Source organism: Mustela erminea, chromosome 14 (genome assembly GCF_009829155.1).
Source record: "Mustela erminea isolate mMusErm1 chromosome 14, mMusErm1.Pri, whole genome shotgun sequence".
NCBI classification, from domain to species: Eukaryota; Metazoa; Chordata; class Mammalia; order Carnivora; family Mustelidae; genus Mustela; species Mustela erminea.
This window is the reverse complement of record NC_045627.1, coordinates 58,474,406-58,498,172: the sequence shown is the minus strand read 5'-3', so window position 1 is coordinate 58,498,172 and position 23,767 is coordinate 58,474,406. Positions and strand designations below refer to the sequence as shown.

The 23,767-nt window shown below is 43.2% G+C and overlaps 1 long non-coding RNA gene across 3 annotated transcripts; it reads left to right on the top strand.

The window, feature by feature from the left end:
• Positions 1-13,786: 13,786 nt before the first annotated feature.
• On the top strand, positions 13,787-23,190 carry LOC116573762. Of its 3 annotated transcripts, none has more exons than XR_004278985.1 (4): positions 13,787-13,855; positions 19,393-19,475; positions 21,880-21,949; positions 23,087-23,190. It is a non-coding gene; the product is annotated as an uncharacterized LOC116573762 (long non-coding RNA). The 3 variants fall into 3 exon arrangements; XR_004278983.1 differs by having other exon boundaries at positions 21,829-21,949; XR_004278984.1 differs by lacking the exon at positions 13,787-13,855 and adding an exon at positions 13,932-14,009 and having other exon boundaries at positions 21,829-21,949.
• Positions 23,191-23,767: the final 577 nt, after the last annotated feature.

Sequence of the window (23,767 nt, the reverse complement as noted above, 5' to 3'; positions counted from 1 at the left end):
CTTGGGAAGTAATATGTCTGTTTTGAAAAGAGTCATTTACAGCCTGCTGTTTGACCTAAGGGATCCAGAAGCCCACCCTTTTCTGGCCTCATACACTGTATTTCCTTCCTGGGTTTTTCACAGGTTTAATGCAGCACAGGTGGTGGTGTGTTTCCAAACCAGGTGTCTGAGGCTAAAGATATTTGTTAAAATATTCGGCTTGTATCCTTCTTTTTGGCTTGAAATTTAGCACTATGAACTGCTGAGACTTGTGGATGGTTTCACTTGATTTTTTTTATTACATTTTGACTGTCTTTTACTCAGTTTTTCCTCCCTGCTGTTTACCACTCCCTGGAGAAGCTATAAAATCCTTGTAGTTTACTTACCCACACTTCTCAATGTAGTGTCGACGCCACACACACAAACTCACAGTTCTCCAGCTGATTGGGTATAGGGCTGGGGCTGCAACTACTTATCACTTTATTTTTTTATTTTTTATTTATTTGTTTGAGAGAAAAAGAGAGTGCACACAAGCAGGAGGAGCAGGAGGCAGAGGGAGAAGCAGACTCCCCAGTGAGCAAGGAGCCTGATGCCTGACTCAATCCCAGGACCCTGGGATCATGACCTGAGCCTAAGGCAGATGCTTAACCAACTGAGCCCTCAGGCGTCCCACTGCTTCTTCATTTTAAACATGAATGCATCGGAGTCCAGAATCCAGAGATAGTAAAGGACACCCTCACCCTACCTAACCCCCATCCCTCCACCCCTTTGTTCTCTCCCCAGACCTTTACAGTGTCATGTAGTTGATATAACAGGGAAGGTGGCTGGTAGGACAGACACGGAAGGTAGCGGATACGACAGGGAAAGTAGTTGATAGGACAGGAAAGGCTTAAACCCTGTCTGGTTCTTTTGACCTCGCAAAGGTTGTGTCTGTATAATAGAAAACCTTTTACTCCCCAGTGTTAGGAAGACCAAATCGAGTTGTGTTCATATTATAAGCAGTACATATTTACACATTATGTGATATAAATAAAATTTTGTATCTGTTTATTTGCTTGCTTTGTGTCTGTTCCTCACTACACTCTAAGCTCCACATGGAAGAAAATCAGGTAGATGGGAACCTAGCATCTTAAACACAGTAAGAGCTCAAAAATTCTGTTTAAAAAAAAAAAGTAAATAGGGGCACCTGGGTGGCTCAGTGGGTTAAACCTCTACCTTTGGCTCAGGTCATGATCCCAGGGTCCTGGGATCAAGCCCCGCATCAGGTTCTCTGCTCATCGGGGAGCCTGCTTCCCGCCCCCCCCCCACCCCACCTACTTGTGATCTCTGTCTGTCAAATAAATAAATAAAATCTTCTTAAAATCAATCAATCAATCAATCAATCAATAAATGCTCTGCCTTCAGCTCAGGTCATGATCTCAGGGTCCTGAGATCAAGCCCCACAGTCGGGCTCTCTGCTCAGCAGGGAGCCTGCTTCCCCACCCCCTTCTCTCTCTGCCTACTTGTGATCTCTGTCAAATAAAATAAATAAATCTTTTTTAAAAAAAAGTAAATAACCAACTTATAGATGCTAAACAGCACCACAGGGATGAAATAATCAAAATCCAGGTTGCAGAAAATTCTACAGAACAAACATAAATTTCTTCCACAAATACATTTTTTTCAAGATTTTATTTTTTTGAGAGAGAGAGCATGCACATATGCACAAGAAGGATGGGTGTGGCAGAGAAGCAGACTCCCCACTGAGCAGGGACCCTGACTTAGGACTCGATCCCAGGACCCTGGTATTATGACCTGAGCCAAAGGCAGATGTTTGATCAACTAAACCATCTAGGTGCCCCCAACAAATACATTCCAAGACAAAAAAAAAAAAAAAAAGTGGGGGAGGAAGCCAGATGGTGGAGGAGTAGGAAACTGAAATTTTATCAGGTCCCAGGAGTTCAGCTAGACAGTTGCCAAACCATTCTGAATACCTACAAACTCAACAGGAGATAGAAGAGAAAAAGAGCAGCAATTCTAGGAACAGAAAATCGACCACTTTCCAGAAGGTAGGACGTGTGAAGTGAATCCAAATCGACAGGAAGATAGACTACGGGGAGAGGGGTCAGCTTCCAGCAAGTGAGAAAGCAACAGAGCACAAAATCAGAACTTCTAGAAGTCTGCTCCACTGAGGGACAACATTCCAGAAGCTAAGCAGGGGTTGGAGCCCTCACAGGGACAGTGTGGTCTGAAGACCTGCGGAGTCACAGAAAGACTGGGGATGTCTGAGTGTGGCAGAGTTGCCAGCTATTGGTGCAGGGAAGCTGGCTGCAGAGACGGAGCTGAGCAGTGGGCTCTCAGCTCAGGGTTACCTTAAACCATGATCTGAGGCACAGTCAGACCACTGCTCTTTAAGCAGGGACCCCACAAGTGGCAGTTCCGGAGAGACCCCCTCCTTCCTCCTCCAGAAGGAGTGGCATAGGAGCATGCTGCAGGAATCTACTGGGTTTGGAAACTCCAAACAGGGCCGTGAACCTGAGACATAAATGCTCAGTCAAAGGGTAGGTGAGCATGGAGTGCAGCCAGAGACAAGGTAGATGGGAGGGATTGACTGCTTTTCTCTGAGGGAATTAAGGAGTGGGGCCCTGAGCTCTCAGCTCCTATGGGGCCAGAGATTGGGAGGCCGCCATTTTCATTCCCGTTCTCCAAGCTATACGGAAAGCGTTCAGGGAACAAAAGCTTCCAAGAGCGAACCAGAGCAGATTACTTGGCCCAGGGCAAAGGTGGTGTAAATCCACCTTGGGCAAAGACATTTGACAATCACTGCCACAGGACCCTCTCCCAGAAGATCAGCAAGAACATCCAGCCAAGACCAAGTTCGTCAATCAAGGAGAAATGCAGAACTCCAGAGCTAGGGGAAAGCAACACATAGAATTCATGGCTTTTTTCCCATGATTGTTTAGTCTTTCAAAGTTAAATTTTTTTAATTTTAGTTTTTTCTTATTCTATTTTTCTAATTTTTTCCTCTTTCCTCTTTTAACTTTTTAGATCTATTTTATCTTATCAATACCTTTTTAAAAATCTTTTAAAATTTTCATTGTTATAGTCATATTCTATCCCTTCATTGTATTTAGCTTTATTTTTTGTGTACATATAAGTTTTTCTTTTTTTTAAATTTTGGGGTACAGTTTCTTCTAATAGATCAAAATATACCCTAAATCTAGTGCATGGCTTTGTTGTAGTCACCAGCCAGAACACATACTTTCCTCTTTTTTTTTTCATTTTTTCAACCAACTTATCTCATCAATTCCTTTTTTAGAATATTTTTAAATTTTCCTCTTTACACTCATATTCCACCCCTTCATACCCTTATTTTTGTGTGTGTGTATATATATATATATATATATATATATGTTTTTCTTTAAAATTTTGGGAGGTCATTTCTTCTAAGGAACCAGAATATTCCCAAAATCAAGTGTGTGGCTGTGTTCTATTCACCAGTCTAATATATTTACTTTATTATTTTTTATTTTATTTTATCTTTTTATTTTTCCACCTTTCTTCTCCCCCCAGTTTCAGGTCTCTTCTGATTTGGTTAGCATATATTTTTCTGGGGTCTTTGCCACCTTTTTAGTATCTAATTCGCTCATTCATCTACTCTTATCTGGATAAAATAAGAAGGTGGAAAAACTCGCGACAAAAAAAAAAAAAAAAAAGAACAAGAGGCTGTACTAATGGCTAGGGACCTAATCAATGCAGACATTAGTAATACTTCAGAAATAGAGTTCAGAATGACAATTATCAAGGTGCTAGCTAGGCTCAAAAAAAGCTTGGAAGATATTAGATAATCCCTTTCTGGAGAAATAAAAGAACTAAAGTCTAAACAAACTGAAATCAAAAAAGCTATTAAAGAGGTACAATAAAAAATGGAGGCTCTTACTGCTAGTATAAATGAGGCAGAAGAGAAAATTGGTGATATAAAAGACCCAATGACAGAGAATAAAGAAGCTGAGCAAAAGAGACAAACAACTACTGGACCATGAGGGGAAAATTCGAAAGATAAGTAATACCATAAGACAAAACAATATTAGAATAATTGGGATCCCAGAAGAAGAAGAAAGAGAGAGGGGGGCAGAAAGTATATTGGAGCAAATTATAGTAGAGAATTACCCTAATATGGCAAAGGGAACAAGCTTCAAAATTCAGGAGGCACAGAGAATTCCTCTCAAAATCAATAAAAATAGGTCAACACCCCATCATCTTTTTTTTTTTAATTTAAAGATTTTTATTTATTTATTTGATAGAGAAAGATCACAAGTAGGCAGAGAAGGAGGCAGAGAGAGAGGAGGAAGCAGGCTCCCTGCTGAGCAGAGAGCCCGATGCGGGACTCTATCTCAGGACCATAAGATCATGACCTGAGCCGAAGGCAGAGGCTTTAACCCACTGAGCCACCCAGGCGCCCCAACACCGCATCATCTAATAGTAAAACTTACAAGTCTCAGTGACAAAGAGAAAATCCTGAAAGCAGTTCAGGACAAGAGGTCTGTAACATACAATGGTAGAAATATTAGGTTGGCAGCAGACTTATCCACAGAGACCTGGCAGGCCAGAAAGGACTGGCGTGATATATTGAGAGCACTAAACGAGAAAACATGCAGCCAAGAATACTATATCCAGCTAGACTGTCACTGAAAATAGAAGGAAAGATAAAAAGCATCCAGGACAAACAAAAATTAAAAGAACAAACCCCAAACACCAATCCAGCCCTACAGGAAATACTGAAAGTGGTCCTCTAAGCAAAGAGAGAGTCTAAAAGTAACAGACCAGAAAGGAACAGAGACAATATACAGTAACAGTAACCTTACAGGCAATATAATGGCACTAAATTAAACCCTGAATGTAAATGGGATAAATGTCCCCAATCAAAACAGGTACCAGAATGGATAAAAAAACAAGATTCATCAATACACTGTCTACAAGAAACTCATTTTAGACCCAAAGACACCTCCAGATTTAAAATGAAGGGGTGGAAAAAATTTTACCATGCTAATGATGGACATCAAAAGAAAGCTGGGGTGGCAATCCTTATATCAGAATAATTAGATTTTAAGTCAAAGACTATAATAAGAGATGAAGAAGGACACAATATCATACTTAAAGTGTCTGTCCACAGGAAGATCTAACAATTTTAAATATCTATGCCCCTAACATGGGAGCAGCCAACTATATAAACCAATTAATAACAAAATTTTTAAAAATGCAATTGACAATAATATAATATAGTAGGGGACTTTAACACCCCCCTCACTGAAATGGACAGATCATCTAAGCAAAAGATCAACAAGGAGATAAAGGCTTTAAATGACACACTGGACCAGATGGACATCATAGGTACATTCAGAACATTCCATCCCAAAGCAACAAATGCACATTCTTCTCAAGTGCACATGGAACATTCTCCAGAATAGATCATATCTGGGTCATGAAATAGGCCTCAACTGGTACCAAAAGACTGGGGTCATTCCCTGCATATTTTCAGACCACATTGCTCTAAAACTAGAACTCAATCACAAGAGGAAAGCTGCAAAGAATTCAAATGGAGGCTTACGAGCATCCTACTAAAGAATGAATGGGTCAACCAGGAAATTAAAGAAGAATTTCAAAAATTTCATGGAAACAAATGAAAATGAAAACACAACTGTTCAAAATCTTTGGGACACAGCAAAGGCGGTCTTGAGAGAAAAGTATATAGCAATACAAGCCTTTCTCAAGAAACAAGAAAGGTCTCAAGTATACAACCCAACCCTACACCTAAAGGAGCTGAATAAAGAACAGCAAAGAAAGCTTAAACCCAGCAAGAGAAGAGAAACCATAAAGATCAGAGCAGAAATCAATGAAATAGAAACCAAAAGAACAGCAGAACAAATCAATGAACCTAGGAGCTGGTTCTTTGAAAGAATTAATAAGATTGATAAACCCCTGGTCAGACTTATCAAAAAGAAAAGAGAAAGGACCCAAGTTAATAAAATCATGAATGAAAGAGGAGAGATCACAACCAACACCAAAGAAATACAAACAATTGTAAGAACATATTATGAGCAACTATATAGCAGCAAATTTGACAACCTGGAAGAAATGGATACATTCCTAGAGACATTTAAACTACCCAAACAGAATCAGGAAGAAATAGAAAACCTGAACAAACCCATAACCAGTAAAGAGATTGAAGTAGTCATCAAAAATCTCCCAAAAATAAGAGCCCAGGGCCAGATGGCTTCCCAGGGGAATTCTACCAAACATTTAAAGAAGAATTAATACAGATTCTCCTGAAACTGTCCCAAAAAATAGAAGTGGAAGGAAAATGTCCAAACTCATTTTATGAGGCCAGCATTACATTGATCCCAAATCCAGACAAAGACTCCATCAAAAAGGAGAATTACAGACCAATATCCTTGACGAACATAGATGCAAAAATTCTCACCAAAATACTAGCCAACAGGATCCAACAGAACATTAAAAGGATTATTCACCACAATGAGATTTATTCCTGGGCTGCAAGGTTGGTTCAACATCTGCAAATCAATGTGATATAATACATTCATAAAAGAAAGAACAAGAACCATATGATACTCTCAATAGATGCTGAAAAAGCATCTGACAAAGTACAGCATCTTTCCTTGGTCAAAACTCTTCAAAGTGTAGGGATAGAGGGTACATACCTCAATATCATCAAAGGCTTCTATGAAAAACCCACAGTGAATATCATTCTCAATGGGGGAAAGTTGAGACTTTCCCCCTAAGGTCAGGAACATGGCAGGGATGTCCACTATCACCACTGCTACTCAACATAGTACTAGAAGTCCTAGCCTCAGCAATCAGACAACAAAAAAGAAACTAAAGGCAACCAATTGACAAAGAAGTTGTCAAACTATCACTCTTTGAAGATGATATGATACTTTATGTGGAAAACTCCTAAGACTCCACTCCAAAACTCCTAGAACTCATACAGGAATTCAGTAAAGTGTCAGGATATAAAATCAATGCACAGAAATCAGTTGCATTTCTATATACCAACAGCAAGACAGAAGAAAGAGAAATTAAGGAGTCAATCCCATTTACAATTGCACCGAAAACCATAAGATACCTAGGAATAAGACTAACCAAAGAGGGGGCACCTGAGTGGCTCAGTGGGTTAAGCCTCTGCCTTTGGCTCAGGTCATGATCCCAGAGTCCTGGGATCGAGCCCCACATCAGGCTCTCTGCTTGGCGGAGAGTCTGCTTCCTCCTCTCTCTGCCTGCCTCTCTGTCTACTTGTGATCTCTCTCTCTGTCAAATAATGAATAAAATCTTTTTTAAAAAATAAATTAATTAATTAAAAAAAAAGACTAATCAAAGAGGCAAAGAATCTGTACTCAGAAAACTATAAAGTACTTATGAAAGAGGAAGGAAGACACAAAGGAAGGTACAAAGAAATGGAAAAACATTCCATGCTCATGGATGGGAACAAATACTGTGAAAATGTCTATACTACCTAAGACAATCTACACATTTAATGCAATCCTTATCAAAATATCATCAACTTTTTTCAAAGAAATGGAACAAATAATCATAAAGTTCATATGGAACCAGAAAAGACCTTGAATAACCAGAGGAACATTGAAAAAGAAAAGCAAAGTTGGTGGCATCACAATTCCAGACTTCAAGCTCTATTACAAAGCTGTAATCATCAAGACAGTATGGTACTGGCTCAAAAACACACATAGATCAATGGAACAGAATAGAGAGCCCAGAAATGGACCCACAACTCTATGGTCAACTAATCTTTGACAAAGCTGGAAAGAATGTCCAATGGAAAAAAGACAGTCTCTTCAACAAATGGTGTTGGGAAAATTAGACAACCACATGCAGAAGAATGAAACTGGACCATTTCCTTACACCACACACAAAAATAGACTCACGAAAGACCTCAATGTGAGATAGGAATCTATCAAAATCATGGAGAAGAACACAGGCAGTAACCTCTTTGACCTCAGCCACAGCAACTTCTTCCTAGAAACATTACCAAAGGCAAGGGAAGCAAGGACAAAAATGAACTATTGGGACTTCATCAAGATCAAAAGCTTTTGCACAGCAAAGGAAACAGTCAACAAAACCAAAAGACAACTGACAGACTGGGAGAAGATATTTGCAAATGACATATCAGATAAAGATCTAGTATCCAATATCTATAATGAATTTACCCAACTCAACACCCACAGAACAAATAATCCAATCAAGAAATGGGCAGAAGACATGAACAGACATTTCAACAAAGAAAACATCCAAATGGTCAATAGACACATGAAAAAGGTGCTCAACATCACTTGGCATCAGGGAAATACAAATCAAGACCACAGTAAGATACCACCTCACACCAGTTGGAATGGCTAAAATTAACAAGTCAGGAAACAACAGAGGTTGGCGAGGATGCAAAGAAAGGGGAACCCTCCTACACTGTTGGTGGGAATGCAATCTGGTGCAACCACTCTGTAAAACAGCATGGAGGTTCCTCAAAAAATTGAAAATAGAGCTACCCTATGACCCAGCAATCACACTACTGGGTATTTAACCTAAATACAAATGTAGTGATCCAAAGGGGCGTGTGCACCTGAATGTTTATAGCAGCAATGTCCACAATAGCCAAACTATGGAAAGAACCTAGATGTCCATCAACAGATGAATGGATGAAGAAGATGTGCTATATATGGGGTGCCTGGGTGGCTCAGTGGGTTAAAGCCTCTGCCTTCGGCTCAGGTCATGATCCCAGGGTCCTGGGATCGAACCCCGCATGGGGGGGGGGCTCAGCAGGGAGCCTGCCTCCCCCCTTCTCTCTCTGCCTGCCTCTGTGCCTATAAATAAAATCTTTAAAAAAATAAATAAATAAATAAAAATAAAAAGTGATACACACATACACACACACACACACACACACACACACACACAGGAATACTATGCAGCCATCAAAAGAAGCAAAATCTTGCCATTTGCAACAATGTGGAAAGTCAAAACTCGTTTAATCCTCCTACTTAAAGTGAACCTTATCTAAACAAGATTTAAAAGTTTATAGCAGGGGCACCTGGTAACTCAGTCAGCTAAGCGTTTGCCTTCAGCTCAGGAATGATATTGGGGTTCTGTGATCAAGCCCCGTATCAGGCTCCCTGCTCATCAAAGAGTCTGCCTCTCAGTCTCCCTCTACCTCTCCCCTCCCCTCCCTGCCCCCCCCACTCTGTCCCACTCCCCAGCATGTGCTTTTTCTCTCTCTCAAATAAATAATTTATTATTTTCAAAAGTTTGTAGTAAATAGTGACATAATAAAGAGTAGCAAAAAATAATGGAAATTTCTCTTTTAAAAATGAAACTAAATAAAAATAAGCTTATTGTAGCTTATATTAAACTACATTTGGAGGATAATAAATATGCTCTAATTCACAGAACAACAAATGACTAAATTTTGAGAGTTTTAGTGCAATTTGTCTGACATTATACAAAAGCATAATAGTAATATCTTTCAGTTCACATTTTATTTTGTGGCATAATCATAAAAATAGTCATTCTCACAAAAATATTAGAGGGCTCCATGCATTTTCTGAAGTCTTTTTAAATATCTCATTCAAATCATTTTCTTTTGAATCATCCTATCAATTTTCTCTCCTCCAATTAACAAGTGAACAAATTCTGCCAGATTCATATTTGTTAATGGCTTTGCCTGATACCAAAGGAATTCTTTCAACATCACCCTTTGAGAATACTTCATGATGTCCTGCATCTTTGCAAGATTTACAGTTTCAGTTTGGCTAGATGCTGATATTAGGTAGGGAGGAGGGGGAAAGAGGTATTCAAAATTTGTATTAATTTTACAAACTGTTAGTTATTCGAGAATTCTGCTCCCCTGTGCAACCTGCTAATTGTCGGGACTAATACTGGATCGCTCATGACCTACTCCTATAACTGCAAGTTTCACATAAATCATGCATAGCCGGGTACTACTGAAAAGCCTTATTAGAACTGACATTTAAATATTTCAATCCAAAGTGGTTCAGGCCTAATTATCTTTCGAATTCCCCCAAATCTCTATTTCTTTTTGATTTTATGGATGTAGATGAAATGACATCCTCTTAAACCCATTTAGAAGGACAAGGATGCGAAGATCACCAAGGACTACCAACAGCAGCACTAAGAAGTTAAATATGTACCTTGGCCTTTTATAGCTCAGTGTTAACCAAAATTCATCTTGCCACTTAACCAGAGAATTCCTTTCAATTCAACGTATGCAAATAAATAGTTCAGTTCTAGTATACAAAGTATAATAGGGAATGTCACCACAAGGAGCAAAGTATCACTGTATTGTTGCCTTACCCCCAATGTACATGTAATCTCGACTGATTATTTTAAATAATGTCATAACGTAAAAAAAAAATCTGAGCAGTATAGGACAGAGATCAGGGAAAAGACATAAATATGAAAGATCTTACTTCCTAAACCACATAAAACCTTGCAAAGATAAACAGCACAAAGCCAACTGACTTTATATCCATGAATGTGAAAATCTTCCTACACCAGTGTTGACCAAACTTGCCTGAGCACATGAGAATTAGGTTTGGGGCCTTTTAAGGTAGACTCTCAGGCTCCTCTCACAGGGATTCTCATGAGTAGTTCTAGGAGTAGAGCCCAGGAATTAATACATTTTAACAAGCATCCCAAGAATCCTTAGGTTCACATATGTTTAAAAACCACTGACTTGTTCTAATTACAACTTTAAAAGTGAGGGTGGCTGAACCATAAACACAGGGCCTACGACTGATCTCTGGAGTCAAAATGGAAAAAAACTGAAAGAGGCTTTGTCATCAGGCAGATGTTAGTTTGGATCTTGGCTTTGTCCTTTACTTGCTCGGAGCCCTTGAACAAATAGCTAACATTACTAGGCTTCTTTTTCCTTATAGGCAAAATGGGTGTAACATTGACCCACAAGATTGCTATAGAACTAAATACAGTAAATGAGAGAACTCAGCACAATATAGGACAGATAATAGTGTGCTCAATTAACTTCCTTCCTCTTCTTTTTTGCTAGAAAATGGGCCCAATAGAAAATATTATAGAGCAATACCAGCTCTGAGTGTTGGCATGCTTTTTACGGGTCAGGTGCATGCTGCCATTATCCTTCTCTGCCAGTACCCCCAACCTCAAAGGCCGCTTCCCATTCATTCCCCACTCCACAATCACGAAGGACATCCTCAGGTGAAATGAGACACAACCCAGCTGTGTTGTGTCAGTGGAGCCACCTGATGACAGGTATAAAGAACTGGTTTTCTCTTCCTTCCCCACAAGGGACTCATCCCCAAGCGGTACTCCCCACCTTTATTCTGTCACCATTTTCCTCTTCCATTACTAGCATCAACCATTACTTTCACATGAAACCTCTAGCTTTCCTTTCCCTTCTTTTGCTCAGAAACTTCAGAAAACTTCCTTTTACCTGCCGCCAACCTTCTCCACCTGTGCTCCATCTGGGCGCCAAAACCAGGCTTAATTGAGGCTGATGAACAGACGGGCAACTCTAGGAGCTCCTCTACCTGAAGAACAGAACAGAAGGGCCATCTGCTCAAAAGTGAAATTGGAATAAAAACATTGCTATCAACCTGGCAAGTTCTTAAAGGTGCCCAGAAGTTCTCCTCAGGAGCACTCCAGAAACTTGTGCCTCTTTCTTCACCTTTGAGAGAAACTTTCTCACAAATGCCAACACTCATGATCAGTCACATGCAATTTCTCTTTTCCTCTTTCTGTTGCTGCTCCTGGAGTTGAGAAACCCTTGTCCGGACTCATCTGGAATCGCTGAGGCCTGCAAATGTGAAGGTAGTGATCTTCCCCCCCTACTCTGAATTGCTTCTTGGCACTCATTCTGGTGTATTCTTCACAGGAGAATGGGGAAAACCTTGAGGTTACTGGGGGTTTCTCCCCTCTTTTGTCTCTCTCTCTCTCTCTCCTCCCCATCCATTGCTTTTCCCACTTCCCAGTTCAACACCATCAGACCTGGATTCAAATTCTGACAGTATGATTTACAGGGTGTGTGACATGGAGTATACTTCCCTTCTGGGCCTCAGTGTTTTCATCTTTAAAATGGGAGTAGGGACAGTACCAATTTCATAAGGTCATTGTGAAAATGAAATGCATTAATAAATTCAGAAGAGTGTGTGTGTGCGCACAAGCGAATGTATGTGTCTGTATGTCTTGCACTTAGCATCATGGCTGGCACAGAGCAAGCACTCAATAAATGTTAGCTCTTGCTTTTTAGTTCTTTTGTGTCCTTCACCTACGCTAGCATGAGCTTGCCAGCAAACCTGGGAGAATATTCCTGGGCTCCTCAAGTGCCAGACTCATTCTCGCTACTGCCAAAAGATGTGTTAAATCAAGCCACAGCAGAGACGGAATGAACAAGCTTTCATGGGGTTAAGGAGCCTGCTGTACTTTTCCTAACAGAGATTCACTTAAGTCTTATTTTTCAAGCCATACAACTTCTTCAAGTCAGGTCAACTTCTTCAATTTAACCTTTGAACACACTTTTTTACCCAAAGTCAGGATACATTTTAATTTTCTGAACATAAACAAGGCATGATTACTGAGGATAATATGGGAAAACACAGAAAGGTTCAAAGAAGATGAAAATCACCTGAAATCCCCTCCTTCCAGAGAAAACCACTAATAACATTTGCAATCTTTTCCATATGCACATATCTGTTCAAAATATATTTCTATCATTTTTTAATGTTTTTGTTCCATTTTTATGTTTTGTTTTTGTCACTTAACTTATAGAGTGAATACTTCCCAGGATTACATATTCATAAAAAATGACTATATCATAATCCATTATGAAAATACGCCATAATCATTAACATAATCTTCATTGTTTCCAATTTTATACAGTTTGCACAACCTTGAAGTGAACATTTTTAATAGAAATTTTTTGTTCTCGGGGCGCCTGGGTGGCTCAGTCTGTTAAGCGTCTGCCTTTCGCTCAGGTCATGATCTTAGGGTCCTGGGCTGGAGACCTGCATGGGGCTCCTTGCCTAGTGGGGAGTTAGCTTCTCCCTCTCCCCCTCCCCCAGTGCTATGTCTCTCACTTTCTCTTTCTCTTAAATAAGTAAAATCTTAGGAAGAAAATTTTTTTGTTCTCAATTCTGAGTTTTGGGGGGAAGTGAGTATCTGGAGCCAGATTTCCAGGGTCAGAAAGGAATGCCTTTCTTAAGGCTACTGGTAGATACTGCAAAATCCTTCAGAAACGGGGTACCGGTTTACAATCCCAACACCAAGGTCAGAAGGACCCAAAGCCTTATTTTTGGTTTCTGGGTCCTCATGAATAATCCTCGTTACTTCTAAGGAGAGGTAGTGAAGGGTTACTTACCAGAGCCCTGGAGAGGGATGGACACAGCTTCCCGCTGCTTGCTTGCTTGCTTGCTTCAAGGGAAGCTCAGGTGTATTATAGAGGCGTCCTGCTTGCAACAGCTCCGACGGCCTGACACTACCCTAAATTTCTCCATCTTTTTAGTGAACGTCCAAGGCACCTGCACGCAGAACAACAGCGTGATGGCCACCATCACCTATCTAACTATCTCAGCCTTCACTGTTGCCTCCCTAACACTAAGCGCCAAGTGGGAACTCTCTGCTCACTTGTCTCCCCGCTCACTTCTCCCCGCTACCCTGTCAGCTCCACGCACCGCCATCTTATCTTGCGCGGCACTGTAGGCCCCGCCCCCGGCATCGTAGGCCCCGCCCCCGGCAGTCTGCGTGCAGAACACGTGCCCCGCTCACGCCGCTGAGCCAACGTTGTGTCCTTCATAGAGCCTTCTATGCCACACATGCCCGCCGGGTGCTATTTTTCTTTTTTTATTTAGATATAGATACTTTATTTACAAATATTTAGATTAATAGCATGTTATTACATCAAATTAAGAGTACAGCAGTCCTAATAAGTCCTGTTACAAAAGCAAGAAAACCCACTGTAACTAACTTTGGGAATCGAGGTATTGTACTTAAGCCACCGAACTTAGTTTGATCGCTACCTTATATCCCTTATGTATCTTAGGAACCGCCCCTCCCATAGGTTTACAAGTGTTGTTTTGGGGTACAAAAACAGATGAAAAATGTTAATACTGATTTATAGCCAGTTATCCGATCACCAAGCAGGATGGAGTTTCTCGAATGGCACAGACTATTTTGTCCTCTGCTGTTCACAACCTGCCCAGGTGTGGGAAGTTACTGGAAGCAGGCGTTAGCCCCTACCGCTGCTCCACTGGCCCAGATTATTGGGTTGGAACTCAGTGCCGGATTAGGAAGTCGTTTTGACCTGGGCGGGCGCTTGGGGGGTCAGTTGGTTAAGCGGCTGCCTTCGGCTCAGGTCATGATTCCAGGGTCCTGGGATCAAGACCCACATCAGGCTCCCTGCTTAGCAGACGGTCTGCTTCTCTCTCTCCCACTGCCTGCTGCTTTGCTTACTTGTGCGCTCTACCTGTCAAATAAATAAAATCTTTAAAAAGAAAGAAAGGAAGGAAGGGAGGGAGGAAGGAAGAAAAGAAAAGAAAAGAAAAGAAAAGAGAAAGTCGTGTTGACCTGGGAGTCATCTCTGGGGTTGCAATTCTAGTGGGAGATTTTAGCCGTTCAGTTTGACCCGCTGAGATGTTCTCAACCCCATGAAGCTAGTAAAAACTGTTGAGAGAATCAGTTTACCTTCATGTAAAGTTTGAAGCTCCCAAATGAAATGTACCCCAGCCCTCTCACTAGTTGTAGGACTTTGGATAAGTTACTTAACTTGACAATGTTCAGTTTCCTCATCGCTAAAACAGATCCTAACAGGTATCTTCCTCATATCTTCATCTTCATCTTCAGGAAGACTAATAAACAAATACATGTAAAACTCTTGAAATAGTGCCTTGCACAGTGAAGACCAATGTAAAAATCGCTATTATTGTTATTGGTGTCCCATAACCATCATCCTTTAACGATGAGATCCTCTTCAACTCTGTCTCCTTCAGCCCTACCCTTACCTCTACCCATGCCTCCTTCTCACATCTCAGTCATTCAACAGTAAGTACATCTCGAGCACTAGCTACTGTGCCAAGTGCTGAGGACATAATTTACCTTTCTTTTGGAATCTAGTACAGGTGACAGACAAGAAGCCAAGCAGTTGCACCTGCCCAATAAGAGCTAGGATGGGGGTAGAGATGCCTTTAGGGTCACCTGACCCAGGCTCAGCATGCCATAAAAGCTTTCCCAAACAGAAAGACCTAGAAGATGAGCTGAGATGAGACAGCTGTGGGGTCACAGGAGACGAATGTGAAAAAGAGAATTATAGAAAGAGAGCAGAGCACATAGAAGAGCCTGAAGACAAGAGAGAAGGAAAGTCCAGGGCAGTAAGAAGAGCTTCTCAGGACAGGGAAAATTGGCATGCTGGGAGGGGCACAGAATTCTGAGGAAAGAGGATGATGAACCCAGCGGGGCCAGATCATCTTGAGGAGCTTGAGAACAGTAGGGAACATTTGAAGGATCTTCAGCAAGGTAGTGAGGTGGTCATATTTCCATTTTAAAACATTTCTCAGGCTGTTGAGTGCAGACTGGATTGCACGAGGTTAAGGTTGGGCCACAGAGACCAGTTAGGAGGCACAAGACGCAGGTGGGATGGTGGCAAGATCCAGGAAGTCAGGGGGAACTGGGGATGGAGAGAAATGGGTAGATATGTGAGATTTTTGGGGGGAGAGCAAGCCAGTGTGGTAAGGGACTGGATAGTGGTCCTGAGGAGTCAGGACCACCCCCCGCCCCAGGTCCTGACCTGGCCCTGGATTCTTCAGCCCCTCTGGGTCCTCCTTTCCTGTTTGCCGCCTCTGCTGCTCCCACAAGCCCCCAGCCTGGCAGTCAGACTCTTCCCCAGATACCATCCTAAACTAGTCCTCTGTCATCCCCCAAAGTCACCGGGCTTCCTCATCATTGGATTACGCACCAGGAAACACAGTGGCACCCACCCCATTGCTCACCCAAGCAGCAGCCCTGCCCTCCATCCCTCCTCCCGGACGGGCTTCCCGGCACAGCGCTGCTCATCCTTCCAGCCTGTTCTGATAGCACCTGCTCATAGGGGACGCCCCTGCGCCCCCCGTTATTCTCTCTCCTGGTACTGACAATCAGCACGCATCTGTTGTTGTGTGCCTAGCCCCAACCCCCGACATGCACTTTGAATGTCAGATCCTGATGCCTGTTTTCCATCATCTCCCAGATACCTAGCCCTTGCCCGGCACACTCTGGTGCTCAGTAAATATTTGTGGGATGAGGAATGAGGGAAGGAAATACAATTTGTCTCCAGCCACTGGTTGGGGCAATTCCCTTCACAATCCAACCCTTGTGCTCCTCTCCAGCTGCATCTCCAACCTTACTTCCACACGCACATACTCTGCCTTGCACGTATGGATGTGCGGGCACATACACACACATCACACACACACACACCCCTACACAATTTAGGCTACACCATGCCAGCCTGACTACAGCTCCTTAAGTACCAAGCCTGTGCACACACGGTTTCCCCTACAGCCCTCCTATCAGTCCAGTCAACTCCTATCCATCCTTAAAGCCCAGCCCAGAGAATACCAATTTCAGGAAGCCTTTCCTCACCACCCCATCCCAGCTACGTTTTTCTCCCCTTCCCTCTCTGCTCCCTCTGTACTGCATGGTCATTGCACTGCACGTTGTATCTGAATTCTCTGCACTTCTCCCCTGCTAGACTTAACTGAGGGCAGGCTCTACCTTTCAACTTGGGACCAGCAGATCTTGCTTTCTGAAACAGTACTACACTTGTTACACAGGTTACCTGCCCCTTCCTCTCCCTCCTGAAAGACCTGCCCCACCCTCTCAAGGCCTTGGCACCAGCAGCCTCTCTGCTTTTAGACATGGTGCTGACTGTGGATTTGGTCTGCCTTGTCCATGCCCTTTGACAGCCAAGGGCTAGTGGCAAATCACAATTCCCCCATTCCCTTCATCCCCAACATTTTCCTACAGATAAAAGCAAATACAAAAATGCACATAGCAAACAAGAAGCCAGGTACAATGGCTTCCTCTGAGAGGGAGCCTGGGGTATGAGGAGAGAAGGACAGTTGGGTAAATAAATGCCTTTTGCTGAATTTTACTACAGAAATGTCTTAGTTTTTCAGCTACATTGTAATAATAAAGCTGTTACTAAACAAAAGGTGCGACAAGGGCAGGAAGTCTTGAGAAGACAAAGGCAACATAGGTCAGGGGCCTCAAGAAGTGCGTGGTACTTGTTGATGTCATCCGGGTCCGCCTCATCCACACCCTTGGGCCTCCTCCATCGCTGGATGAACAAACAGAGACATCCCCACGCCCTGACACCACCACCACCAAACAAACAGCAACAACAACAACAAAAATATGGAGAATTGTACTGTCCTCTGAATCTACCTGACCCAAGAGTTACAGATACTGTCCTACCAGGCAGGAGAGAAAGCTCGCACACGCATAAGGAATGTGCCCCGAGGAGTGGGTATCCCCAGCCGCTGTGTCCCAGCCCCCACCCCCCGAACCCCCCATCCCATCCCCAGGGAAGAGGCCCATATACCTTTAGGGGCCTCTCGGGGCTACAGAGGTGTGCACAGCGGCCCACGTGTGGTGCAGTCATAAAAATGAGCACTGGATACAAATGTGGGTGGAGAAAAGCTTAAGGATTTTTTGCTCTGACCTTAGCTTCAGTTGGTTAGTGTCTCTGGGACTTGTCCACCCGTCCCAACCTCTGCCTATGGAGGCCCCAAAGCCAGGCAGGCCCAGTTCCCGGCCTGCAGAGGGGCCTGGAACATACAGTCCTTTCATCAGAGCAGCAAGTCTAGGGGCCACTTGTACCCAACACCACCTCTTCTCCCAGGGAAAGCAGCTTCATTGTCCGTAAGTCTGAAGGAAGGAGACCCCTTCCTGAGCTGCAAAACGGGGTGCCTTGTTTGTTTTATCCGCACCCCTTAATGGGCCTTGTTGTTGAGCAGGCCTGTGTTGAGCCTACCTTTGGCCATTCTGCCTCTTCATAATTATGCACAAGGCGAAGAAAAGCAACAACTGTAACTCGACACTTGGCGATTCAACTTGGCCACCCTAAATAACAGTCAGCCTGGGAATAAAACATCCCGCAACAATGCAGGCCCGATGGCTATTAGGGTGATTTACTCTAGACCATATGAAGTTCAGCGGCCGGGAAAGAGGGCCAAGCCTGAAATGGTCTTTCACGCTCTGTCGTAAATTCAGATCGCGGCTTCAAAGGTGGTGCCAAAGTATTGGTAACCCAAAGTCAAGGGGCCTAGGTTTTGTTTTCCAGGGCAAAGGGACACCATCAATGATGGGAGAGCTCTGTGGAGGTGACCCAGGGATGGGTTCCCGGCCACCTCTCCCCTCGCTGTGTCCCTTTGGCCGAAGGGGCATAAAAGGTGTCAGTGGCCCCAATGCTCGGTAAATCACTGGGTGTGAACTCAGCCGGGCTGGGTGATGGCCTTCAGGGCCCTTTCTCCTAGAGGCCAAGCCCTGTAGGCCCCATACTCAGTGACCCCATGGATGGGTCACCAGAAGTGTGAGACCAGACAGCCTGTTCAGTCACCAGAAGGGACCTCTTCCAGGGTTAGGGAGAGGTGACAGAAGAGTCTTCAAACATCCCCCCCCCGCTAAAGAAATGGCCGCCACTGTCTCTCTGGATGGGAATTATTTTTTCAGAGAGCTCTCAGGAAAACACTACATGCCAACATGGACAACTTCATGCTCTCCAACATTTACTGAGCTAGGCTTTAGGTCAGGAATATTGTTACTGAAAGAAAAAAAAATTGTTTCAGAACCAAAAAGACCAATGGGAAAATGTAGACATACTTCATGCGAAATAAGTTCTAAGGTCATTCAACAGTAACAGCTCCCATCTATTAAGGGAATGCTTTGCCCAGTATTGACTTTGAGAGGTAAACAGGATTAGAACTGCCATTTACAAGAAACTGAGGTCAAGAACCCCACCCACAATTTCACAGCTAGCTGCACGGAGGCGTTTACAGGGACGTTGCCACATTTAATTTATATTTAAAAATTTAAAATTGGGGGTGGTGCATTTACAGTTAGTGAGTCATTTTGAGCATAAAAAACCCCCAAGTGTTTTAACCATTTTTATGCTTTTATTTTATTTTATTGGACATAGCAGAGAAACGGGTTGGCGCAACCTCCGTCTTAAGACAGATATTTATTAACTGGGGAGAGTAACAAATCACCCGGCAACCCAAGGGGGCCCAGTGGTTCAGGAGACCTGGGGTCCAATCCCACCAGCGCATTCGCTTGCTGTGTGGTCTCAGCCATCTTCCTCTCCCTTTCTGTGCCTCGGCTCATCTTTAGGCTCCCCGAAATAGTTCTGGAGTTGGAGTTTTCATCGGTACTCTGGGAACAGAGCCTGCCACCCAACACCTCAGCCGGAGCAGGTAAAAATTTTAGGCCCCTTTATCTTGCCTTACTGCTCTGGTCAAGCTAGATTGGTATTATATTGGAACTACAGAAAAGCCTCGAGTTTTTAAAGAATTTTTTTTTTTTTAAGATTTTATTTATTTATCAGAGAGAGAGGGGGAGAGAGCGAGCACAGGCAGACAGAATGGCAGGCAGAGGCAGAGGGAGAAGCAGGCTCCCCACCGAGCAAGGAGCCTGATGTGGAACTCGATCCCAGCACGCTGGGATCATGACCTGAGCCGAAGGCAGCTGCTTAACCAACTGAGCCACCCAGGCGTCCCAAGCCTCGAGTTTTATGTAGCACAAGCTTCTGCCACTGACATGGCCCTAATGGCCCAGTCCAGGGGATACCAAATAGGTTTTGTTTTGTTTGCATTTTATCCAGGCAGGGGATAGAAATCACATCAGTTATTTTCATAGACAGAATTTAATATAAGGCATCATGAATTATGTAGCCAAAATTCTAAAAAAGAACTATTGTGGCAGTAGCAACTGTAAGCAGCAGCTACCACCCCTATGGTCAAGGCCTGAAGGGAATTATTAAAACACAAAATCTTGGATGAGGAGCCCACAGAGACAAAACTCCGACCACTGTGGAGGGGGCTGGCAAGTGGGGGCCCAAGCCTCTTGGACATCTCCATACGCCCACACTCAACATGTCCCATCGTGAACGCTTCACCTTCCCTCTTCTCCTGACGTTGACCACAGTCTGCCCTCTCTAGCCTAGTGAATGTGACGTCCACCTCTAGTCATTCCGGAGAGCTCCTTCCCTCTTGGTCCTCACACCCGGTTGATCAGGAGGTCATGTGATTGAACGCCCTGGTGCCCCATGCCCCTGTAGCCCTTCTCTCCAGGCACCTTGGAGCCGCCATTGTTTCTCAAGAGGACAACCAAATTCTCTTACAAACTCCTTTTCCTGCCCTTCCACTTTGCCCCCTTCCAGTCCAGCCTTCAGTGTCTAAAACCAATCTGAAGGTATGACAGTTCCCTATTCAGGGGCTCACTATGACCCCTCTCTAGAGCTGGAAGTTTGGCAGGACACACGTCTCTCCGTGAGCTGGAGATAAAAACACCCTGAACTATAGCTTTATCCAGTCACTCTCCATCCTGCCTGCTGCTACTCATGCTTTCCAGTCCCTGCAGTTGGTCCACAGCACCATTTTTTTTCTGTTTGCACCTGGTAAGTCAGGCCTATTTTTACAAGTCTGTTTCTAGCTCCTCCTCAGTGAAGCCCTCTTGGATTCCCAACCTCTTTAATCAGATTTCATAAGTTCTTCCTTGAGGCAACTTCTGGCATCTTTTAAAGCATCCCTCTCTGGAGATGTTATATTAATATCACCAAAGTAGACTTCAAGACAGAGAATACTGCAAGGAAGACATTTCATAATTAATAAAGGGGGCAAGTCTTCAGAAGGTATGATAATCATGGGTGGGTAAGTTCCTAATAATAGAGCTTCAAAAGCCATGAAGCAAAACCAAAAGAGATAAAGGGGGGGAAAGACAAATCCACAATAGTAGTTAGATATCTTAACACTTGGAATTTGCTAGAACAAGTAGACAAAAAGTCATAAGGACACAGAACACAGAAGCAACCATATCAAGTGCTCTGACAACCAATTTGAAAACATTTTCACAGTTTCTTACAAAATGAAACAAACATCTACCCTTTGATCCAACAATTTCTCTCCTATTTATTTACTCTTGAGTAAATGAAAACATATGACCACAAAAAGACTTGTTCACAAATGCTTATCACTCTTTTTTCAGCCCTAAACTAGAAACAACCCAGAAGTCCATCAACAGATGAAGGGACTAACAAATTGTAGTTCATCAATAACCAGAATATACTCAATAATAGAGAGGGACGACACAATGCACACATTACCATGGATGGCTTTTTAAAAAAGATTTTATTTTTAAGTCATCACTACACCTAATATGGGCTCAAACTAACCACTCCAAAATCAAGAGTCCCATGCTCCACCAACTGAGCCAGCCAGGCACTCCAACACGGATGACCCTTTAAAAATGTTTTACTGAGCAAAAGAAGTCAGATCAAAAGATACTGCATGCTATCCTTTAGACAAAGTTCTGAGAACAAGCAAAACTAATCTACAGTGACAGAAAACATATGAGAGGTTGGCTGGAAGAGGGATTGGCTCCAGCTAACAGGAGGAAACTTCCTAAGGTGATAGAAATATTGTATTTTGTTATTGTTGTGATGGTGGTTACACAAATGTATACATTTGACAAAGCTAACTGACCTGTTCACTATAAAAATGTATGCAATTTAATGTATGTAAATTATACTTCAAAAATGTTGACTATTAGAAAAAAAAAAAAATAGAGAGACTGTGAACATAAATGGTCTGGCCACTGCAGAAAACAGTGTGGTGCTTTCTCAAGAAGTTCAACATGGAATTACCACGTGACCCAGCAATTCCACTCCTAGGTATGTACCCAGAAGAACTGGAAACAGGTACTGGGACAAACGCATACATAGGCATGTCCATAGTCTCGCCGTTCGCAATAGCCAAAGGTGGGAACAGCCCAAATGTCCACCATCAGATGGCAGTGACAGTTTCATGGTTTCAAGACTGTTGCATTTGTATACTTTAAATATGTGCCATTTATGGTGGTATGTGAATGATTCTTCAATACAGCTGTCAAAATAACACACACATAACAAATGTTTGAAATCTGCCCAGAATCAGCTTTTCCATGCAGAATTTCTTGCAGCAGGTGTTTTCCTGGTCGCTTCTTCTCCCTGTTGCATAAAGACGGGGATGGGGCCGGAATGACCATGGTCAAAGGGACATCAGGCTCCATCCCATCCCCATGTGGCCCACTGTGGGCTCCAGGGCCTTTCCAGCTCTCTCCCCCACAGATTGCCTGCAGATTCCCTGGGAAGGAGAAGCTGACTCCCAACCCCTACATATGCCCCCACTTTCTGCCCTTCTCAGTGTGGACCCCCTTCTCCTGCTCTAGGCCCTTCTCTTATCTTCCTAGGCTGAGGACAGCACCTCCAGGGCCCTCCCTGGTCCCTGAAACTCCAACCCAGCCCCCTCTGTCAGTTCCTTCCAGGATGTCCCCTGCTGTCCCTGCAAGGAGATTGAAGCAGTTTGTCTTTGCTTAAAGCTTCTGTTTGCAGGAAGGACTTTGTCACACATGCTAATGAATGGCCTGCCTGACTGAGCAGACACAGAGGCAGAAGAAGTGGGGTGGCCTCTAATGAATTCTTCCTGGCTGTTGCACTGATAAGATGACAAACAGATGAGTGAGGCCTCTCCTCCTCTCTGCTGGACTTAGGCATCACCTTCCCGGGCAGCTAAGCCCTCAGGCCTGTGTGCTTCTGGGAGCTCGTGGCCTGGGTCAAGGCAGGGATGGATGTGTGAGTAGTGGGAGCACGTCAGCAGATGGGGCTGGAGGCAGGCAGGGCCCAACCCCAGCCGATTCCCCCACTGTGTCCAACTTCTGGGCTCCTAAACCAAGACCCAGGCATAGCTGAGCAACTTACCCAATGGTTTTAACACTGCAAAAAAAAAGCCTCTTCTTCCTTCATTCTTAGTCGATTTTTTCCTTTTTACAGGAGTAGTTCTTATGTATTGTACAGCATTCTGCAAATGAAGAAAACACAGAAGGGCCACCTGGCTGGCTCAGTTGGTGGACTGTCAGTGCAACGCCTGATCTCAGGGTTATGAGTTCAAGTCCCACATTGGGTGTAGAGATTACTTAAGAAAATAAAAACTTTTTTTTTTTAAAGATTTTATTTATTTATTTGACAGAGAGAAATCACAAGTAGATGGAGAGGCAGGCAGAGAGAGAGAGAGAGGGAGGCAGGCTCCCTGCTGAGCAGAGAGCCCGATGCAGGACTCGATCCCAGGACCCTGAGATCATGACCTGAGCTGAAGGCAGCTTAACCCACTGAGCCACCCAGGCGCCCCAAGAAAATAAAATCTTAAAAAAAGAAAAAAAGTAAACACGGAAGAAAATGAAATCACTGTGATGTGATTCTATCGCCCAGAGATCATCATGTTCATTTTGCTTTCCTTTCTACCTTCCTTCTTAATGCATATGTTTCTAATATCATAAGCGGAATCATAATAATGATGGTAAAAATTTACCGAGCAAGTGTTTACTATGTACTAGGCTATACTGAGCACTTCACACGAATCATCTCCTTTAATTTTCCCAATAACTCTGAGCAATGATATAATTATTATCCCCATTTACGGAGTGGTTAAAGCTTAAAGAAGATAAGTCACTTGTC